At 36.8% G+C, this 22,781-nt stretch overlaps 1 protein-coding gene across 8 annotated transcripts in view; it reads left to right on the plus strand.

Annotated features, from left to right (window-relative positions):
• Window positions 1-429: 429 nt before the first annotated feature.
• Window positions 430-22,781, plus strand: part of LOC141386947 (homologous-pairing protein 2 homolog) — a 78,638-nt gene continuing 56,286 nt past the window's right edge. The window contains exons 1-2 of one of the 8 annotated variants that reach the window (XM_073955859.1): window positions 430-908; window positions 1,291-1,401. The gene's annotated coding sequence lies outside the window, so the exon portion shown is untranslated. Of the gene's footprint in view, window positions 909-1,267; window positions 1,402-22,781 lie in introns of all 8 variants that reach the window. The other 7 variants (XM_073955858.1, XM_073955856.1, XM_073955854.1 and 4 more) reach the window with 7 other exon arrangements.

The raw sequence follows: 22,781 nt of genomic DNA on the forward strand, positions 1-22,781 counted from the left end.
CACATCTACCTTGTTTATTGTGATACGTGAAAAGTGTTGCAACTTTTGGTACTTTTCTAGACAAAAGCAAGGTTGTATATCCTGTGTATGGTGATTTCGATGTTGATTTCGCTGAAATCAGGAAATGAGATGATTTCATTTTTGTATGCGAAATCATGATAAATTTTGCTTGATTCCGCGCGAAATCACGAAACGCCTTCGAAATCACGAAACGACGCCGAATGTAAACCAAGCATAAGGTTATGTGATGAAATTGACAATGGTCAACAGTTGTCCGAAGCAGCCTATAAAAAATCAACTCATCGATGATCAAGTAAAAAACTCTAATGTAAACGTAGTTTAAAATCGGCAACGACGACGTTCTTGCGTTCTTGTTGAAGTGGAAGAATAGAGTGCCGGCGGCTAAAATCGACCTACGAGCTGTGGTGTGTGCAATTTGATTTTTGCACGCGTGCAATTTTCATTTTGTCGTCATTGCCATCATTAAGGCGTGCAATTTTCATTTTGTCGGCATTGCCATCATCGTCATCGATCGTGCAATTTGCCCGGTTACCGGGTAACCGAAGAAGCGAGAAAAAGAAGAAGTTGCCTCAAATCCAACAACACTAACGCTACGCCGCTACTACTACTCACAACTCCATCCATTCATTTTCGGGTCGGTCGGCAAGAATTTTTCTAAATTAAAAATTAATTAAATTTAATCGTAAATTACGAAAGAAAAAGAGATATCTAACTAGAGATATCTAACCAAGAAACAGAAAAAAGGAGAAACATCAAAGTTTTGTGCGTGCATAAAGTTTGGCGTCATTCATTCAAATTACGCGAAAAAAATAAAGAAAAAGGAAACGATGACAAAGGAGACTTAGGCATAAGACGAGCTGGCCAACTATGCTCGGATCGGATCACAGGTAGATCTCGTCACCCTGATCACAAATATATATAACATTTGTTGCGGAAGGCCATAAAACTAATTTCGGAACAAATTGAATACTCTTCCACCTGACGGAAAAAATTTGAAATTTTTTTTTAAATTGTAAGTTTTTTCTAAGTAGCCGGCCTTCGGCCGGGGATTTAAGACTTTCTCCTATGGACAGGAGCCAATTTAGGGCACGAAAACAACATTTTTTTTAATTTAAAAATTTTTCTTACTTTAACAAGGGAATTTTCGGAACTTAAGAGGCCCATATCTCGGGAAGTATGGACTTCCCCCCGGAAAAGTTTATATATTTGTGATCAGGACAACAAGATCTACATGTGGTAATTCCAGATTTTTCCAGATTTTTCCGCCAGGTGGAAGAGTATTCTATTTATGCCCTAATTTCTTGTGGCGCTAAATTATTTATAAAAAATAAATTAATTAAGATCTATAGAGAAACAAGATCAACAAAGATTTACTGAGTGGTAAGTTAAAGAGGAGATCAAAATCTATTGTTTCGAGGAACGAAAAAAATAAAGAAATTAAATAAAGATGGTTGTATGTACAGTCAACCAAAAAAGTCTACATACACCCTATAAATCTCGAGTTTTAAGGGTAAGGAAGCATTTTTATGAAAATCCAGGTACATAGTTCTATTTCATATCCCTAATAAACAATATTGCATACAACAAAAATATATTCCATAATACGAATAACGGTAAATTCAATAAAAATTAAAAAATTAATAGGGAAAAAGTGTACATACACCCAATGAAATATAGAGATTACCGTAAAATTTGTGGAATAAGCAATACAAATTTTACATTTTTTTTGCTTTATCGAATGTCTCTGGTTGTCTATGATATATTTTAGACAAAATAGGAACATATTTGTGCTCTAATTGACGTTATTTAAGGTCAGACTTCGCGTATAGCTCGTTAAGGCGGACCCTTGCAGATTTCTTTGAGTTTTCAGTCTGGTAGTTTATGAAACCCCAGGAAATACAGTGGGACTAATTATTTTAAGATCCTAGAGCGCTTTGAAGCTGTTCTTATGGATAATATATGTTCCTGAGCTTCGCCAAATATGCGAATTCCTGAGTTTTTCATAAATTTTATAGTTTTCACAGCATTCCAGGGGTCAAATCACACGCAAGAACCTTGGAATTACCTTGTAATACATTTTTGGACCTTAACTCAATCAGTAATGTACAACATTATTCTAAAAACCCGCTTCTAATGTTTCCAAAGCATCAAAACAAAAGCACCACCAAAGAATGCATGCAATTTGTATGAAATTTACACTGTTAACTAGTATGCTCTCGTATTATGATTGTTAGGGTCACTTGAAGCGCTATAAATGTCGGAAACTTTTACATTGCTGATTCAATGGATGCTCGAGGATTGTACCGGACCTTATTACAAGGTAATTCGAAGGCTTCTGCATGTAATTTGCCCCTTGGAATGTTGTAAAAACTATAAAATTTATGAGAAAACTCAGGAATTCGTATATTTAGCGAAGTTCAGGAGCATATAATGTTTACAAGGACAACTTCAAAGCGCTCTAGGATCTCAAAATTATCAGTCCCACTGTATTTTCTGGGGTTTTATAAAGTAACAACCTCAAAAACTTAAAGAAATCTGCAAGGGTCCGCTTTAACAACTTATACGTGAAGTCTGACCTTAAATAACGGCATTTAATCCACAAATATGTTCCTATTTTGTCTAAAATATGTCATAGACAACCAAAGACATTCGATAAAGCAGTAAAATGTAAAATTTGTATTGCTTATTCCACAAATTTTACGGTAATCTCTATATTTCATTGGGTGTATGTACACTTTTTCCCTATTAATTTTTTAATTTTTATTGAATTTACCGTTATTCGTATTATGGAATATATTTTTGATGTATGTAATATTGTTTATTAGGGATCTGAGATAGAACTATGTACTTGGATTTTCATAAAACTGCTTCCTTACCCTTAAAACCCGAGATTTATAGGGTGTATATAGACTTTTTTGGTTGACTGTATATAGGAAACGATGACAAAGGAGACTTATTTGGATGTTTTAAAAAATGAATTAACCAACAGCGTCAAGAAATTTGGGTTTATTGACCCTGAAAATTCAAACAAATTGCAACATAAATACTACCAAGACGTCGACCCTGAACATACATCTTGTTTATCGTGACCATAAATGCCCGAAGACGTAACCCACAAAAAAAAACTTCACAGGAGAAGCAAAAAACGTAAAAACTGTTTTACGGAATATTAATCTTATGAAGGCGAGTATATGGGTTGTTATCGATCATATACGAAGGGGAATAAGTAGTGAAACCAAAACAGCTGAATTGCTTAGTTTTGAGATCCTCCATTACAAAAAAATCTGCAATATAATCCCATTTTCCGAAATGCCATTTCTTGAATAGGATCTTTGTTTTTGAACGTAGAACTTGAAATTTTGCGAGAGCATGTATTTTAGCTTTATGTATCAGATTACGTCAAAGAAAGAATTTCGATTTTCATGTCGGTTACGTCTTCGGCATTTATGGTGACGTTATGTAGGACTTGGTTGTTATACAATTGCACCGAAGTCATCGACACCAAACCCGAAGTCTAAATATTAACTCCATCGAAAATTTATGTGTACACCTGAAGAAAAAAATTCGGAAATAGTCTTAATAAAATTCATTAAATAAGAATGGCTAAAAATCTGTCCCAAACAGATCGACAGATTTGGTTCAAAATTTGTTCCTCGTAATATTTTGTCAGACTTCGAAGATAGACCTTATTGGTCCACTCTTTCGGGTACTTCCCCCACATAAATCCACATTTTTTTCTAAACGGTGCACACGATAATTCTTGAACGTATCGACCGATTTGGTTTAAAATGTATCATTCAGACAAAGATCAGATTCAAACATAAAAATTCAATATCTTTTAGCCATGACATTAAAATAATACAATATATGGTCTGTTCCAGTACTACAAGAATCTGCGAATTTTTACTATTTTTTCCAATAACATAAAGGAAAAAATGTTATCGTAGTAAAAAATAGCTTCTTGCAGGTTCTGAAACAGAGCAATAGTTTTAAGTATTTTCATCAATAATTGTTTTATATCGATGCCTTACTTCCTCAACCTCGTATCTTAAAAAATGCGATTTTGACTTTTTTGTATCAACCGATTGCTATTTTTATGTTTTATTACCGAAACCACTTATTATCTCAATATGTTGTCGCTAAATATTAATAAAATATATTCTCATATCTCATTCACTCTTATTTTCATAACTGCCTCAAACTCGTATCTCAATGCCTGAGCAATAATGTTTGACTGACAATCAATGTCCAGGTGAAACGACGGAAGCTAGGATCCTGAAAGCTTGTACTCATTATCTCCCTCATGAGTACAAATTGTTTGCTTAATTACACTTTAAGGGCTCTTGTGGGAAACTCCATGGTCTTAAAATTAAAAAAAAAATAAATCCTATGGTGACCAACTAAAATGACTGGTGATACGATAACTATCGTGAAGCGACTGACTTTTTGGTCCATGCTTTGCATATTATAATATTTTTCTCAAATTTAAATCAACTTCGAATATGGACTACATCGAAAAAAAAAAACACTTTGGAAAATGAAAAATGTTCAAAAAATTTCACGTCAGTGCTTAAGAGCTGTTGGAGAATCCTTATGAAATGTATACCGAATGTAGTCCATGTGGCCTTGTTTAAAACGATTTAATGTTTTCGTCGTCTGATCTAAAAATCCCATGGTGACTAATTTAAACCAATGGCGGGCAAGATAACTATTGAAGGAAGTGACAATCAAACTTAAATCCAGTTTAGATAGATTATATCAGCCCCATGGTACAATAATCTAGAAGGTAGGTCAGGTTCGAAAAAATTTTAAAAAACAAGGCGTGGGTATATTTGCTTACACTGTGTGTAATTTTTTGTGTCATGGAAAATTAACCATATTCTGACACCGCAGTGTAATGGAAGACGAAAAATAAGAAGACACGTGTCTCGGCGTTTTTCCCTGTTACTTCGAATTTCGCGGTTATGGGCCCCCAAAGACCTGAGGCCTTGATGTCAAAAAGGACCATTTTGTCAGGCTCATATCTTCTAAACCTCTAAGAATTTTGGTTTACTCGTGGAGGCAAAGTTGTAGCTCTCATCTTAAAGAATAATAATTGTGAAGACATAAAATCCATTCAACCTTATCTTCAAGGTCAAAATCGTTAAGGTCAAGTTTCCGTTATAATTTTTTCTCAGATTTTGGCCTACAGATATCAAACCGATCAAAATTGAATCAAACAACCAACTACAAAAATGTACCATAGATCTCAATAAACAACTTTCTAGAACATACGAATCCTGTAGAAATGGTTCTTAAAGGTCAAAATAGCAAAACAAATGCAATTTTTATTTTCTTTTTTCGGTTTCTGCTCCATAGAAATTAAACCATTCAAAATTCAAGAACACATTCAACCACAATAATGTAGCGAATATATCAGTATACAACTTTGTGGAACATCAGAGCCCACTACGAACTGTTCTTAAAGGTCAAAATAGCAAAAAACTTTAGAAAATATTCGATTTTTATACTTTTTTCCCCGATTCTGGTCCATAGATACCGAACCGTTCAAAATTCAAGAATAAAATGAGCTACAAAAATTTACTTAAGATCTCAGTTAACAACTTCCTAGAACATATGAACATTCTAGGAACGGTCCTTCATGTTCAAAATTCACTAACAATTATATTATGGTTAATGCTCAGGTCTGGAAATAACAAACTGTTCAACACTCTAGAACATTTGAAAGGTTTGTTATTTACGGCCCTGACCAGGAAAGAATGGGTAAAACTAATGGAATTTTGAGCTTAAAGGGCCGACGTAGCATTTATATCGAAATTATTTGAAAAAATGCAAATGGGAATTTTATACAAACATAAAATTATTTTTTGAAACAAAAAAATCCAAAAAAAAATTCTCGAAACAATTTTTCTTTTGAAGAAAAACATTCACCAAATGTTCGAAAATGATACCGTTTTCAATTTTTTTGCGAAGAAAAGAAAAACACAGGAAAAAACATCTGCCAAATATTCGAAAATGATATAATTTTGGAAACTGGTGGCAAACATTCGAAAAATATCAGCAACTGGTATGGTGGGTTTTCAAAACAATACACATATGCTCTGTTTCAGAACCTGCAAGAAGCTACTATTGTTTACTACGATTACATTTTGTCCTTTATGTTTTCGGAAAAAAATAGTAAAAATAACTAGATTCTTGCAGTACTGGAACAGACCAATTCATATACAATTTGTGTATACCCAGCTAGCACTTGGAAGATTGTTTTTTCAAAACTCACATTGCGGAGTTTTTTAGAGTCCTTTTGGTGATCAAAAATTGATTAAGCCGCTTGTATGATCAGAAAGGGACTCGAAAGTGACTCCCTGTAATGATTAAAAATAGTTCAATTTAAAATACAACAACAAATGTGTAGCAATCACAAATAAATCATTGAGGAGTTTAAAATGTGACTATTTTTTCGTTATTTATTGTCACATTTTGATCTTCATGAAGATTGAAAAATGCTTAATCAATAAAGGGTCATGCAGGTGTTTGAAAAGTGGTTATAATTATGTATCGTCTAATCATATTTTGAACAGTTAGGTGATTAAAACCTGATTATTTTGTTTTATTTTTGTTTGGTTGTAAATAATTCTAATATACACTTTCTATAAAACTTTGATATAAATGTAACGTATAATATTAAGTGTATAGACAAACAGAACAAATGTTCAGGTTTTGCTAAGTGCAATGAAGAAGCTAACCACCGAGCAACATAAAGGATAATTAAAATACGACATAACAACGCAGAAAAGACAATAAAACAAAAGAAAGAAACAAAAAAGAATAAAAAGAAACTTCTTTTAATTAATTACGTCTAATAAAAAGACTCATAAATGACACTCTAAAGACTCATAAACGATTATAAATATGACTCAAAAAAGAGTCCCAAATTAATCAAAAAATCACCAATAAAGGATTGAAATACGACTCGATAAAGACTATATATACCATCAGAAAATGGACAACAATGACTCGAAACTAAAGCAGAGGAAGACTCATTTGTGATTTGTTTAGAAGAGTCGCCTAAGGTTACGTTTTCCTCCCGATAAGAAGTCATTTATGATCAGAAAATGAGCTCATATTCCAGCTTTTTAATCGTGCAGTCGGATCAAAAAAGACTCGAACTTGATTAAGATTTTCAAAAAATGCTGGCTGGGTACTGATTTGAAAGAATACCAACCATACAATTGTGGCAGGAAAACCTTCAATTTCGAATATCGGTAATATCTATATATATAAAATAGAAAAATGTTTGTATGTTTGTTTGTTTGTTTGAAATTTATAGACTCAAAAACCGCTGAACCGATCTTGCTGAAATTTTCAGGGTATATTACTACATCGCCTGAAAGTAACATAGGCCATAAAAAGTTTCGAAATTCCGCTCTGATCCGGAGATATAGCATCAGAATCGGAGGTACCTCCAAAAAATTTAAACTTTGTATGCAAATATCTATAGAACGGTTACAGATACAGACTCCAAATTTGAAATGTGTGATGGATTTTAGCCTAAAAATAAATGTGCCAAAATATATCGAAATCGGTCCAGATTTGGATATAGCTCCCATATACATTTTCGTCCGATTTCAAGTATTTGATGTACCAAACACGCTATATATGTCCGATTTCCATGAAATTTGGAATGCGTGACGGAACGTAGCTTATAACAAAATGTGCCAAACTATATCGAAATCGGTTCAGATTTGGATATAGATCCCATATATATTTTCGTCCGATTTCAAGTATTTGATATACCAAACACGCTACATATGTCCGATTTCAATGAAATTTGGAATGTGTGACTAAATTTGTTGCAGAAATGAGTATGCCAAATTATGTTGAAATCGGTTCAGATTTGGATATAGCTCCTATATATATTTTCGGCCGATTTCATGTATTTGATGCACCCAACCCACTATGTATGTCCAATTTCAATGAAATTAGGAATGTGTGACTAAATTTGTGGTAGAAATGAGTATGCCGAATTATATTGAAATCGGTTCAGATTTGGATATAGCTCCTATATATATTTTCGGCCGATTTCATGTTTTTGATGCACCCAACCCACTATGTATATCCAATTTCAATGAAATTTGGAATGTGTGACTAAATTTTTTGCAGAAATGAGTATGCCAAATTATGTTGAAATCGGTTCAGATTTGGATATAGCTCCTATATATATTTTCGGCCGATTTCATGTATTTGATGCACCCAACCCACTATGTATGTCCAATTTCAATGAAATTTGGAATGTGTGACTAAATTTGTTGTAGAAATGAGTATGCCGAATTATATTGAAATCGGTTCAGATTTGGATATAGCTCCTATATATATTTTCGGCCGATTTCATGTATTTGATGCCCCAAACACGCTATGTATGTCCAATGTGTTACTAAATTTGGTGTAGAAATAAGTATTGAAATCGGTGTTGATTTGGCTATAGCTCCCATGTTTATTTCAGTGAAATTTGGGCGGTATCTACGAGTATATCTATAACGGAGGAAAATGTTTGTACGTTTGTTTGTTTGAAGTTTATGGACTCAAAAACCGCTGAACTGATCTTCCTGAAACTTTCAGAGTATATTACCACACGGCCTGAAAGTGTCACAAGCTATATAAATTTTAAAAATTCCGCCCCGATCTGGAGATATAGCCTCAGGATCGGAAGTACCTCCAAAAACTGTAGACTTTGTATGCTGATATCTAACGAACGATTATCGATACAGTCTTGGTATGTGTGACGGAGTTTGGTCTAAAAATAAATTTGCCAAAGTAATTTGAAATCGGCTCAGATTTGGATATATATTGTCGGCCGATTTAATGCATTTGATGCATAAAACACGTTTTGTATGCCCAATTCCAATGAAATTTGGAATCTGTGACGGAATTTATTGCAGAAATAAATGTTCCAAACTATTTTGAAATCGGTTCAGATTGGGATATAGCTCCCGTATATATTTTCGGCCGATTTCATGTATTTTCTACACCAAACACGCCATGTATGTTAAATTTTGACGAAATTTGGAATCTTTGACGGAATTGATCCTAGAAATTAGTTTGCCAAATTATATTGAAATCGGATCAGATTTAGATATATACCTCCAATATATATTTTTGGCCGATTTCATGTATTTTATGCAATAAACACCTTATGTTTGTCCAATTTCAATGAAATTTGAAATATGTGGCGGAAATTGATCTACAAAAAAATTTGTCAAATTATATTAAAATCGGTTCAGATTTACATATAGCTCCCATATATATTTTCGGCCGATTTCATGTATTTGATGCACCAAACACGCTATGTAAGCCCATTTCAATGAAATTTGGAATATGTGGCGGAAATTGGTCTACAAAACAAATTGGTAAATTATATTGAAAGAATTTCAGTCAATAAAATTTCAGGAAATGCACGAACGTACAAATCCATTGATACTGTGGCAACTGAAGACGACGCGGTTACCTATCCAGTTGAATTCCTAAATTCGTTGGATCTTCCAGGCTTTCCACCACATAATTTAGTGCTAAAAGTTGGTGTTCCTATTATTTTATTAAGAAACATAGACCCACCTCGCCTTTGCAATGGTACAAGGTTCACAGTAAAAAAACTACATAACTATTTAATTGAGGCAACCATTATTACTGGGAAGTATATAGGTTCAGATGTAATTCTACCTCGAATCCCTCTAATAGCAACAGAAACGTCGTTCAATTTTAAAAGATTGCAGTTTCCTGTACGTTTGACATTTGCATTGACTATCAATAAATCCCAAGGACAGACTCTTCGTGTATGCGGCCTAAATTTAGCATGTTCTTGCTTTTCTCATGGTCTGCTCTACGTTGCATGTTCACGTGTTGGTAGACCAACCGATTTGTTTGTTTACGCTCCTGAAGGAAAAACAAAAAACAATGTATATCCTAAAGCATTACAATAAATACTTTACTTTAAATTTTTGAATTTATTTCATCTGATTTTAAAAAATCCGTAAAATTTCAAATGCATATCAATCTAAAGGGGTAGCGAAACGCACCGGGTTCAGCTATTATGATATATATTAGGAATACTTATAGGCGGAAAGGCTTTCGGAGGAGTGTTACCTCCTGAAACATACAAAAATACCATAGTAGCTCCATAACAACCCTGAATAGGTATATAACGCCTTAATATCTCCTATATTTATTCGTTAAAATATTATAAACGTTAAAATAATTATGGCATTCCATTATATTTTATCGTAGTCGGGGCAGCAAAGCGCACCGGGTTCAGCTATATGTATATAAAAGAGCTTAGTGATGACTGAGTGAGTGAGTGACATGTATATCATCGCCCAGACAAAACCGCTGAAGCTAGCTGAAATTTTGACTGTGGGTTGCTGTCGGCGTGTAGGGGTCAGATAAGGCTGGGTTTTTATAAATTCGACCTATAAGAGTACGAAAAGTACCAAAAGGTACTAAATAAGGTACATTTTGTATTAGGCAAACGGTAAGAGTTAGAATTCTGAAATTTGGAATGAGGGTAAGTGATGGAGAGTCAGAAAGATGTATGTATGGGTAATGAAAGAGCAGGCGAATTAGCTAGACGAGGATCGCAGTCTACAGATCTAGCTATCGCTGACTCTATCAAACCACCCATTTGTCATTTCTTTAAAAAAAATTGAAACGTTCTCTGACGAAAGAGCCAGTGAATTATAGAATAATGAACCTAGGTGCATTGTGGCAAAATACATATGGCCGTCTCTGTCAGTCAAAAGAACGAACTCTCTGTTGAACCTGAGTAAAGCTGAAGTTAAGCTGAGTACCGCAATCGAAGATGCTGGTCTCAACAGGGAGAAGGTTGGACCAGCTAAGGAAATATCGTCTTCGGGTGGGGAGAACAGCGCCTCGCAGAGTAAATCTGTGAAGCGTGTGCGCTCCTCTGAGGGTCCGCAGCTTTCAGCCAAGAAGACGATGACTTCTCAGCTGATCGAACCATCAACCTCGTATGCAGCGGCCGCTGAGCGTGTGACCAAGGAGAAGCAACTGAGTACGGAGAAGGTTTCCGCCTCTTCTGGAAAAGTTAAATCCAAGGCACGCGGTCAAAGGCGCAATAAGCCATACGGTAGACCAACTGCTGTGACAGACGATGGCCTGCAAATAGCAATCATCGACAGAGCTGATCCAAATGGAAAAATCAGCGACAGTCACTGGTTGCTATTTGAAACTGGTCTTCGGGCTGCGATAGTTTCTGGACCGGAAGATCCGGAAGACCGTCAGCTTGGCAGCGCCTTCTTGCGTAAGGGTGTCAAGGTCATCAACTGTATGAATGAAAGGTCGCGAGACTTTCTCGTTCAGACAGTGAGTGGTCTTGGTGCTCTGTGGGAAGGAGCTGATCTGGCGGCGGTCTCCCTATCGGACATCCCGTCCAGAAAGGTACTCTCAGCGTCGATTCCCCCACCTACGGTAAGCAAGGAAATCCTGCTGAGGCTGCAGAATCCCAATCTTGTTACAACAGGCTGGACTGTTATTAGTCTAGTCCCCTGTAGCGAGTTGGGTGGCTTAGTGGCCAGAGTGGCGGTCGACCCCCCTGGGGAGTTATACTTAAGAGAACGTGAGGGAAAGCTGAATTTCGGTTCAGGATGGGTTCGGTTTCGACTGAGTCCACCTCACGAAAAACAGTAAGGGTAGGGAAGCGGCAAAGGCTGCGCATACTGCAGATTAATCTGCACCATTGCAAGGCCGCTGCCGCTGAACTGCTCTTGTCCCTCACGAACTCTGAAGTAGACATTGTCTTAGTCCAGGAGCCTTATATCTATAAAAATAAGGTTTCTGGACCAAACAATGCCAACTTCGACGTCTTTGCCGCGTCCGAGGGGGACAAGGTAAGGACTTGTATAGTAGGTAAAAAGAGTTTAAATCTAATCTTTCTATCTAATTACAGTAACGGTGACATATGCACGGTCAGGATGGAGCATGGAGAAAGCAAGGCCACGCTGCTGTCATCGATATATATATGCCTTTTGAGGCCCCAGACCCACCCAACCAGTGTGTCCGACGTCTGCTTGACGAGATGATGGGTACCTGTAACGTAATCCTGGGTTGCGACGCAAACGCTCACCATTTCCAGTGGGGCAGCAAGGACACCAACAAGAGGGGTGAGTCCATATTCGATTTTATTTTATCTTATAATTTACGGATATGTAATAGGGGTAGTGATCCAACGTTTAAAAATAGGAACAGGGAAGAGGTCATTGACCTAACCCTTTCTAATTTAGATGACTCTGTCCTGAGGAATTGGAGGGTATCTAAAGAATGTTCCTTTTCGGACCATATGCAGATATTCTTTGATGTCTCTCTGGACAGAGGTCGCCAAATTCCTTATAGGAACCCACGAAGGACAAACTGGGACAAATACACGGAACTAACGAACTCGCAACTAACTCCCAATATTAGTACGGAAACAGTTGATGACCTCAATGGAACCGTAAATAATCTCACTGATGTTCTTCTTCGTTGCCATAAGGAGTCCTGTCCACTAACATATCCTGGGAGGAAATCTCAGCCGGTGTGGTGGAGCAAGGAGCTTGGCGAACTTAGGAAAAACACTAGACGACTGTATAACAGGGCGCATGAGACTAAACTCGATATTGATTGGGACTCCTATAAAGTGAGTTTCAATAAATATAAGAGTGAAATCAAGCGGGCAAAGAAAACATCTTGGGTTAACTTCTGTGAGTCGGTAGAAGGAGTTAACGACGCAGCTAGGTTTCGACGACTACTCTCCAAGGACCCCAAATCCATTGGAAGTATCAAGAAACAAGATGGTGCGTGGACAGACTCCGCTACTGAGACTCTTGATCTCCTTGCGGAGACCCACTTCCCAGGCTGCAAGGATGAGGATACTGTCAACAATGAGCGTGACGATTTCCGAGTTCAGGAGCCTTTGGACTTGGTACTCATTGACAGGGTGGTCAACAGAAGTAGAATTAAGTGGGCGGTCAGCACTTTTAAGCCTTACAAGTCTCCTGGGCCGGATGGCATAACGCCGGCGATGCTACAATTTGCATCACCGACCTTATACCAAATCCTGGAGGAGATTTTTAGGGCGTGCTTGACCTTCTCTTTTATACCGGGGCTGTGGAAGGAGGTAAAGGTAACTTACATCCCCAAAGCGGGAAAACCTAGTCACTCTGCACCTAAAGACTACAGACCCATAAGTTTATCATCCTTTCTCCTTAAGACACTCGAAAGACTGATCGACCTGGAGATAAGGAGTCAGGTAGACACCGTCTCTATAAGCAACTCACAGCACGCCTATGTTAAAGGTAAATCTGTTGAGTCTGCCTTGCATGAGGTGGTCGGCTTCATTGAGAAAAACATGGAAGACTCAAACTTTACCTTGGCTGCCTTTCTAGACATAGAAGGAGCTTTTAACAATGTAAAACTTGAGTCCATCAATCTCTCACTGAAGAAAGTTAATACACCTGAACCCCTAACGTGCTGGATTAATAATATGCTTCAAAGCAGAATTATAAATTCTAGCATTGGGGAGGTAAAAATAAGGAAAACAGTGACTAGAGGCACCCCTCAAGGAGGTGTGCTCTCGCCATTACTGTGGCTCCTTGTTATAAACAATATTTTGATGGAGCTGGACAACCAAGGTATCAAAGTTGTTGCTTATGCTGATGACGTGGTACTGCTGATTTCCGGTAAATTTCCGTCAACCATTTCGGAGCTTATGCAAGGAGCACTATCGACTCTATCACGCTGGGCCAAGGCTAATGGTCTTGGGGTTAACCCAACGAAGACGGAACTGGTAATGTTCACAAGAAAGCGTAAGCTCGGCGCCTTTGTTCCACCAACACTGGATGGGGTGCAGCTCCAACTCTCCCCCGAAGCAAAGTACCTTGGCACAATCCTTGACTGTCAATTGCGATGGAATAGGAATGCTGAGGAGCGGGCGAAGAAGGGAATGATTGCACTTTATTCATGTAAGAATTCCATTGGGAAAAGCTGGGGACTAACTCCTTCGATTATACACTGGCTGTATAATACAGTGGTTAGACCCATCCTATCCTATGGTTCTCTCGTTTGGTGGCACTCATTGCGTCAAAAGTCAACATCCACTAAGCTCGATAAGGTACAAAGAGCCGCCGCAACTCTTATTACTGGAGCTACCAGGAGCACGCCACAGGCTGCACTGAACGCAATGCTGAACTTAAGACCACTGAGTATCAGCATTAAGTGTCAGGCAACCAGGAGTGCCCTGCGGCTTCATGAACAGGGTCTTTGGCGGGGTCGTACCTATGGGCATGGGTGTATCCTGAATGAATCAGGTATTTTTGTGAACCATTGTGGCAAAATAAGTGACTATATATCACCAGTCTTGAGATTTGACGATATAGAAGTCATTATACCTAGTAGAGACGACTGGAACCGCAGTAACCCCCCTCTGGGCGGTCTGGCTATATATACAGACGGCTCCAAGATGGAGGAAGGTACCGGTGCCGGTGTCTACTGTGAAAGTCTATCACTTGAACGCACATACAGGCTAGACAGCAACTGTAGTGTGTTCCAGGCTGAAATCTTCGCGATTTGGAAGGCGGCGGAATTGATTAAAAATCTGGATGCAGAAATCTTTGAACCGGTGACTATCTATGTGGATAGTCAAGCGGCTCTTAAAGCCATCAAATCCTGCAATATCAAATCCGACGTCGTCCTAAAGTGTAGAACAGCTCTGGATGCGCTAACTAACGGCTTTCGGCTATGTTGGGTACCTGGACATCGTGACTACCAGGGTAATGAAAAAGCAGATGAATTAGCTAGACGAGGATCACAGTCCGCTGATCTAGCTATCACTGACTCTATCAAACCACCCATCTGTCACTTTTTCCAAAAAGTCGAAGCGTTCTCTGACGAAAGAGCCAGTGAATTGTGGCACAATGAACCTAGGTGCATTGTGGCAAGATCCATATGGCCGTCTCTGTCAGCCAAAAGAACGAATTCGATGTTGAACCTGAGCAAAGCGGAAGTGAAGGTAACGACGGGAGTCATCACTGGACACTGCTATGTCAGGGCCTTTACCATTAAATGGGATAGGGATGTTAATGACTACTGCAGACTCTGTGAGGATGAGGAGGAGTCGGAGTCGATCGAACACCTCCTGTGTCGTTGTCCAGCCCTGGCTCTTAGACGACACAGACTAGTGGGTGTTCGTTTTCCGCCGTCTCTAACCTTCTACTCAACTGTGGAACCTACTGTAATCTGCAACATCGTTAAAAATCTAAAGTGGCTGGGACAGCGCAACCTAAACGCGTAACGCTTTGTTTTTTCGATTATTCTGCCTACCTTGTTTCTTATCTGTTTCTTAATTCTTTTTATTCCTATTTATCTATTTATTCTATTATTTCTATTCTATTTCTCTTATCTATCTTTATCTCTCTCCACTTTTCTAAAGGATGATCACAATGGACCGTAAGGTCTCCGAGTGGCGCAGTCACACTTAGTGGCTGCACATCCTCTAACCTAACCTAAGCTGAGTACACATTGCCAGTTTTGAATGACAGCTTTGTTGGTGCTAGTGTGGCCGTTCATTTTTGTCATGCAACCACAAAATGTTTTGTGGTTGCTGGACGGTTGGACAGTTATCGATAACTGCAAAATATCGACATTCAAAACTGACAATGTGTACTGCTCTTTAGAGTAACGACGGGAGTCATTACTGGACACTGCTATATCAGGGTCCATACCATCAAATGGGATGAGGATGTTACTGGCTACTGCAGACTCTGTGAGGATGAGGAGGAGTTAGAGACGATCGAGCACATCCTGTGTCGTTGTCCAGCCCTGGCTCTTAGACAGCATAGGTTAGTAGGTGTTCACTTTCCACCGTGTCTAACTTTCTACTCAACTGTGGAACCTGCTGTGATCTACAACATCATCAAAAATCTGAAGTGGCTGGGACAGCGCAACCTGAACGCTTAAATTATGTTTTCAACTATTCTGCCCACCAATAAAAATAAATCCTTTTTCCTTCTCTTAAACTTTCTTGTAATTTATTTGTTCTTTACTTTTCTAACAACTTCCTCTTTTTATTTCTTCCCCCTATCCTCTCTTTTCCATCTCCTAAATATGGTATCCGTGGTATTAGGCGAACGGGGAGAGCTAGAATTTGAAATTTGGAACGAGGGTCACTGATGGAGAGTTATAGAGAGGTTTTTGGAAATTCCACCTATAAGTGTACGAAAAGTACTGAAAGTTACTAAATTTGGTACCAATTGTATATTTTGAGCGGATATAGCTACAATCTTCAAATTTGGTATGGGAATCAAGGTTGGGAAGTGGTGTTGATATAAGGAAATGATTTTGGAAGTTCGTACTTATGTGTACGAGAAGTAATAAATGGTACTAAATTTGGTACAATTTGGATTTGGGTGAACGGATAGAGCTGGAATCCTGAAATCTGGAATTAAGGTTACTGATGGAGTGAAGGATCGCGAGGTAGTTTTGGAAATTCATACTTATGGGTACGGAAATTACTAAATATACTAAATTTGGTACAATTTGGATTTGGGTGAACAGATAGAGCTGAAATCCTGAAATTTATAATTAAGGTTACTAATGGGGTGTAAGATTGAGGTAGTTTTAGAAATTCGTACTTATGGGTACGGAAAGTACTAAATGGTACTAACTTTGGTATAATTTAGATTTGGGTGAACGAATAGAGCTGAAATCCTGAAATTTGGAATTAAGATTACTGTTGGACTGTAGGATTGAGTTAGTCTTGGAAAGTCGTACTTATGGGTACGGAAAGTAGTAAATGGTACTAAATTTGGTACAATTTATATTTGGGTGAACGGATAGAGCAGGAATCCAGAAATTTCGTGTTAATGTTATTGTTGGAGTGTAGGGTTAAGGAAGTTTCGGAAATTCGTACTTATGGGTACGAAAAGTACAAAATGGTACTAAATTTGGTTCAATATGGATTTGGGTAAACGGGGAGAGCTGTAATCTCGAAATTTAGATTACTGTTGGAGTGTAGGACTGAGGTAGTTTCGGAAGTTCGTACTTATGGGTACGGAATGTACTAAATGGTACTAAATTTGGTACAACTTATATTTGGGTGAACGGATAGAGCAGGAATCCAGAAATTTCGTGTTAATGCTATTGTTGGAGTGTAGGGTTAAGGAAGTTTCGGAAATTCGTACTTATGGGTACGAAAAGTACAAAATGGTACTAAATTTGGTTCAATTTGGATCTCGAAATTTAGATTGCTGTTGTAGGTCTGAGGTAGGACTGAGGTAGTTTTGGAAGTTCGTACTTATGGTTACGAAAAGAACTAAATGGTACTAAATTTGCTACAAATTAGTTTTGGATGGACGGATAGGGTAGAATCCTGAAATTTGGAATTACTGTTGGAGATAGTTATTGAAATTCGTACTTTCATACGAAAAATATTAATGGTATTATGAAAAGAGATGAACTTCTGAAATTTTATTATTATAGACCCTCTTGATGTGTAGGGTTTGAGATATGGATGTGGTTGTGGATATACGTACAAATTTGTACGTACGTACAAATTTGTATACTTATGTATACGAAAAATACTAAATTGCTGTTGGGATTTAGTTTGGATAAAAGGCAGTAGTTTTTTTTAACTTATACATATTATAAGTACTGAATTTGGTACCAGTTCGGCGTTGCTTGAAGGGATAAAGGTGGAATTTCGAATTGTTGTATGAGGGATGGTGTTTGGGTTTAGATAAGGATTTTTTGAAATGCCTACAAATTCGAATACGAAATGTACTACATGGTATTAAATTTGACGTTGGTATAGCAATGAAGCTGGGATTATACTATAATTAGTATGTGAAAAGTACAACATTGCAATAAATTTGGTATTGGGCTAAGGAATAGAAGTGGAATTCTGGTTTATTCTTTATTTGTCAGGTTCTTTGTTAGAAGTGGTCGTATAATAAATGTACTAGAAGTATTAAGTAATACTATATATTAAAGCACTGGTATTGAGTGAATAGATAAATGAAATTTGTTGTGAGTATAACTGTTGAGATTGGATCAGAATGTTTATTTAAATCCACCTTTAAATGTATGAAAGGTTTCTACATGTAATACCATTGGCATTGGGTGAATAAGTAGAGCTAAAACCGTAACATATGTTAACACGAATTTGGTTTCTAAATAATGTAATAATTGTTCCACAAACATCCCAGACGGGGCAAGGGAGACTTCTCTCATATCAATGAGTGCACCCCGATTCATATTAGCTCAATTATATGGGACCTACTGTTTATAGCCGAGTCCAAACGGCATGCCTTACGACATCACTTGTAGAGAAGTTTTACATGGCTGAAATACTCAGGAAATGTCGCCAACATTACTGTGGGGTATTTTGTACCGTCAAAAATTTGATGTTGCCTGACCGGGGAATGGATCGGTTTTCTACATTTTGATATCACAAATTCCAAAATTCGGTTGGTAAATGTGGATCAAATTTTCAAAATAATCATACCGTTCTAATAAAACATGGACTGAAATTTAAAATGTAGGCCGCTGTTGAAGTGTAGAGGTCTTTTTTTTTTTTTGAAATTCGAACAAAACGTATAAGAACAGTACTTGAAAGAAATTAAATATCAATTCAAATAGGTATTAGTAAATAATAAAAATTTTCAGTGCTTACCATATTAAATATTATTTATTTGAACATTATTCCTTTTCCGCATACGAAGTAGCGGGCGTTTTGCTAGTCGGTAATAATATTACTAACGAATGAATTGACGATAGTTTTTACGATATTGGCGAAAAACATTTTTTGTGGAGTTTCTTGATGTATGTTTCTGTCATGTACCTTTTCCGTTTTTAATTCTTTGTTATGTTTGCGACTCGATATGTAACTGTTGATAAACATTAGCTCTGTTCCTTTACGTTCAAGAATCTTCAAGTTTTACCACTTTTTACACGAAAAGCGTTCCTTTACTTCAGGCACAATACAATTGATATGGGAGCAGTTTACAACTTTTGCTACTATTGCCGGTTTTACCATTTTCTGAAGTAAAGGAACAGACCAATTGTTGTCTTGTGTTTGGCAACCTACCCATACGGAATGTTGTCTTTATAAACACTTATTGTTCATATTATACGTAGCATTTATATCCAAATTATTTGAAAAAAGTAAATGGGAATTTTATGCACACGAAAAACATTTGCCAAACATTCGACAGTGATAATCGTTTTCGAAAGTTGTGCCGAACATTCGAATAATATCAGCAAATGGTATGGGGTAAGCAAACAAATAGAAACAAATTGTAAACAGCGGATTGCTATGTCCTTCCTACCTTGTAATGATTGTACCATGATCAGCACCTTCCTTCAGGTATTTCCTCCAATTTTGCGATCGAGTTCATTTTAAGTCCATTTTTTGGATCGTGTTGAAATTTGAAGAGCGCATCGTCCTTGTGATCTTGACTTATAATTTGTTTTCTAGAGTAAGTCAATAGTTCCCCACATATGGGCCTCGAAATGTCCCAATATTTAGAGTCACTCCTTTTTACACTTCCCACACAAAATATGTTTCTAGGTTTTTACTACATGTAGTCTTTTTGGACTAAAATTTTATTCTCCCAATTTCCCTCGTTAATGGTGTGAAACTTCAAAAAACTCAGACCAAGTGGCGTTATTGTAATATACAGTGGCGGTCATATAATTAAGAACGACATCGTATTGAATAATATTTGCATTGCTACATTCCAAATATTTGAATATTTATATGGAACAAAATTTGTAAATAAAGTACACGGTAAGCACTTTCAAATAAAGCCAAAACATGTTTTAATTCCCCCTCGTTTATACGAAAGAAACCACGTTTTATTAAAACAGTTATAAATCGACCTGGCCACATAATTTAGAACGATATAAGTAAAGGTAACCTAAAGGTAATTTTCATGCACAATATGTGAATATATCGTTATGTATTTTAGAAATCGGTTCCTTTGATCCATTTCTGGTATCAAATGTCCTTCAATGGTATACTATTGAGTCTAAGTTTGATAATTAGGGCATACCTAACGTTTTCCAAAATTTGCCGAACTTAGTTTATTTTTGGGGTGTAAAGCGACAGTTTTGGCCTCCTCCATAATCGGCGCTTATTTACCCCTAAATTGGTATTTACCCCACTTCTTTGAGTCCTTTACGATGAAATTGTCTGGGAAATAGTTTCGTAAGAGCCATTTTCACCTTATAAAACGGTAGGATTTTTGTCTGCAGGTAGTAGACATTAAATGAAACAGTAATATAACGTAAATATATACAAAAATTGGAAGAATTCCACACCGAATATAACATTTATTAACATAATGTTTTGAATGCTCGAATTCCACAATAATTGTGTGTCCCTACACCAGACATTAGTTTATATAAAAATTTTATTTTCATCCATAAAAATGATTGATTTGACTGGTTTTCATATTAATATGAGCACATCCACAAGGACTTTGGACAATGAAGGCTTCCAAAATATTAAACCCTTCATTTTTGTTCGTTGTACCGTTAGGCCAATTTTTTGTACAAAACGAAATTATTTTTTATTTCCTGTCTACTACCTGCAGACAACAATTCTAGAGATTTATAAGGTGGAAATGGCTCATTCGAAATTATTTTCTAGACAATTCCCCCGTATAGGACTCAAAGAAGTGGGGTAAAAACCAATTTAAGGGTAAATAAGCGCCGACTATGGAACGACAATCACAGTGTATCGTTTAGAGCGTCATCGAGGGGATGAGGGGAAGCCAAAACTGTGGCTTTAGATCCCAAAAATAAAATAAATTCGTAAAATTATGGGTAGTTTTATGTGGCCAGGTCGATTTATAACTATTCCAATAAATCGTGGTTTCTTTCGTATAAACGAGGAGGAATTAAAACATGTTTAAGCTTTATTTTAAAGTGCTTACCGTGTACATTATTTAAAAATTTTATTCCATATAAATATTCAAATATTTGGAACGTAGCAAGTCAAATACTTTTTTATACGTTGTCGTTCTTAATTATATGGCCGCCGCTGTATGAAGGATTGTGGAATTCATTGCTGTAGACTGTGTTAATTGGATCTGTCTGTGGAATAATTAAGTCCACTTTTTATGATAGCTACCCCATAAATGATTATTTATACCCTCAGCCTAAAAACTTTGATACGACCAAAATTGTGCCTCATGGAAATAATGGTTTTAGACCCCAAGAATGTTTGAACGAAATATGTTTAAGATAAATTGGAGTTGAATTACCCATGTCCGTCCGTCTGTCTGGCTGGAGCGCACGATAGCTCTCGAATGGATTAACCACTTTTGTTCATTTTGGGGTTTTGCTAAAATGCCGCGTACGATAACTCTCGAAGGGAGTAACCGAATTGTTCATAAAATATTGTAATATTACTTTCAGGCATAGATCAGGTACTTCGTGTACAAAATAGGAAATTTGGAAAAAGTACAGATTGACAGCTCGTCCCGGCTCATTTTGAAATTTTTGTAATAAGTTTTTCTTGCGGGTCCTGTTACGACGCCGCGATTTTTTTTCGGGGGTAAGTCCATACTTCCTGAGATAATAGCCCAAAAGCTACAATTAAGCCAACTAAACAAAGTAGTACGTAAGAAAGATAACCCTCGAAGGGAGAAATCGATTTGGTCCAAACGTTTTACATCGTATTATTTCTTACACACTCGGATTATGTCAGAATATTGACTACATTGAACCACGCTTTGGATTACCTCCCACACAAAGTTTGCAGTTTAAGGACTCGTCCGGGATAGTTTTTAAATAAATTGAAATTGAATTAAAAAATTGAAGGATTTTACCACATTATTAAACCAACATGACTTCAATTTTGTAGTCAGTCTTCCCTAGGGGTAAACAACATACACATACCAAATATAATATAGTCCGCATACAATGTTACGGCATGATTTTCGGTATTTATTTTTTATTTTATTTATTTATTCATTTATTAGTAATACAAAAAGCCTTAAAGGCCAAAAAACTAGTATTACATAGCAAAACATTCCTAAATAGAAAAAAACTAACAATAATATGTTATAAATCTCCACTTCATTTTACTTCGTCTTGTTGGCTCCCCAGCCATAACTATGCACAATTAAAAAAATATATAAAGATGAATTGACTAGGCGGCAAATAGCAGAAACAGCATAGATACAAATATTTTGTATAGGGAAGATTTGGTTAGAGTAGTAGAAAGCTACGTAGAAGATAAATAATTGCACACCTTTAAACGAAAAGCGTTATTTGAATGCGAAAAAAATTCGTAGTTCAAGAGGTAAAAAATGCCAGCATCTTGCAATACAAATAACAAAGGAGCTTTCAAACTTCGAATTACAAATCAGGGGTACACTAATCTGGATATTTCTAGTAGGGTGAAAGAAATTAAACATCGTACACAATGGTGAGAGCATCCCAGTTTTCATAACTTTGTAAAACAATAGCAGGTTTCGCTGATCAACATATTGTCCGAACGACATTCCTAAAAATAATTTAACAAACGGGGAAATATGATCACGCCTGCGGATATTATAAGCAAACCGAACAATGGAGTTTATGATGTAATTTTGCTTATCGAGATTATAAATGACAGTCCCAGATGTTATTTCAAGAGCGTGCGATATTAGCGGCATTAATAAGGCATATGCAATTCTCTGCTTGACCCAAGGTGGATAATAAAAACCAGT

This window comes from Musca autumnalis, unplaced genomic scaffold (assembly GCF_047663935.1).
Source record: "Musca autumnalis isolate F117 unplaced genomic scaffold, ASM4766393v1 scaffold_5, whole genome shotgun sequence".
In the NCBI taxonomy this organism is placed as follows: domain Eukaryota; kingdom Metazoa; phylum Arthropoda; class Insecta; order Diptera; family Muscidae; genus Musca; species Musca autumnalis.